The following is a 1,596-nucleotide window of genomic DNA, read 5'->3' on the forward strand; positions in this document are numbered from 1 at the left end:
TCTTCATTCTTCTCGTCATCAAAGATTTTGCAATGAACTCGTCAAAGAACATACTCTCATCTTCCACATTATTATATTCTATGTATTTCCTCAATTGAATCTAATTGAGGAATTCTTTTAAGCTCGATCAACTCTTTTTTCCCAACTTCAATATCTTCACTCTCTCCTACGTCAAGAATTATCCCATCATTACTTCACCTTCATTATCACTCCCCCACTTAGACAAGGGTTCTTTATCCATTGTGTCAACTAGATAAAACTCTTGGACTTCATCACTCTTTTTGTTCACATTCCGATCCCTTGTCTTTCTCTTCATTATTCTCTCTTATTTCTTCAATTTCTTCTTCTTTTTCTATCTCCTCATCCTCTACTTTTTATGCACCCCTTCATCTTGATTCACCTCCTCCTCTTGAATAACCACCCCTTCTCCATTTTGCATCAAACCTTCACTTTGGGGTTTTAAAACCTCTTCAATATCAATTCTAATCTCCACCATGTCCTCCTTGGGGCTCTTTCAGTCAAGGCCTTTTGCAAATACCCCAATTGCCTCTCAATATTTTTCAACATGATTTTGTTTTCCTTGTGACGATCATCACTATCAACTATCCACTTAGTAAAAAACTCCTCCATAGTAGGCTCGCGCGATGTTCTGGGAACCAAGGGGTGGGTTTGGACTCCCCAAGGGGACCAGACCACGACTTAGAGATGTATTCAACAAAAGCAAAAGGTGATAAGACCCGAGTTCCTTAGAAGCCGGCATTGGGAGAGCATTCAACTAAGCTTGGGCGCCGTAAAAGCCTGAGGGCAAATTATTGCATGGACCATGGTCCACACAGCTGTGTGGACCAAAAATAAAAGGTACATTATTTTTGTATTGAAGGTACATTATTTTTGTACTGTAAGTACATTATTTGATAGTATATATCAAATAATGTACCTCCAATACAAAAAAAATGTACCCTAAAATAATATACCTACAGTACAAAAATAATGTACCTTCAGTACAAAAATAATGTACTTTTTATTTTTGGTCCACACAGCTGTGTGGACTATGGTCCATGCAATAATGATTGAAGCCTGAGAGGTGTAGCGCAATAAATTCGTCCTAGTAAGGAGCCCAAAGCGACTTCGATTTGACCAGACATCTACTCTCTATTGTTATCGACTTCACACAACTCGGACAATGAGGGCTGATGATGATATATTGGAAATGACCCAAGAATATGGACATGGGGTCCGGGAGCCCATAGCCCCAGACCCAATAAGATGATTCGGGCGGCCTTACAAGATGCCTAGGAAAAGTAAACGTAAAAGCCTGAGGGCAAATTATTGCATGGACCATGGTCCATGCAATAATGATTGAAGCCTGAGAGGTGTAGCGCAATAAATTCGTCCTAGTAAGGAGCCCAAAGCGACTTCGATTTGACCAGACATCTACTCTCTATTGTTATCGACTTCACACAACTCGGACAATGAGGGGCTGATGATGATATATTGGAAATGACCCAAGAATATGGACATGGGGTCCGGGAGCCCATAGCCCCAGACCCAATAAGATGATTCGGGCGGCCTTACAAGATGCCTAGGAAAAGTAAA

Source organism: Ipomoea triloba, chromosome 5 (genome assembly GCF_003576645.1).
Source record: "Ipomoea triloba cultivar NCNSP0323 chromosome 5, ASM357664v1".
Taxonomy (NCBI): domain Eukaryota; kingdom Viridiplantae; phylum Streptophyta; class Magnoliopsida; order Solanales; family Convolvulaceae; genus Ipomoea; species Ipomoea triloba.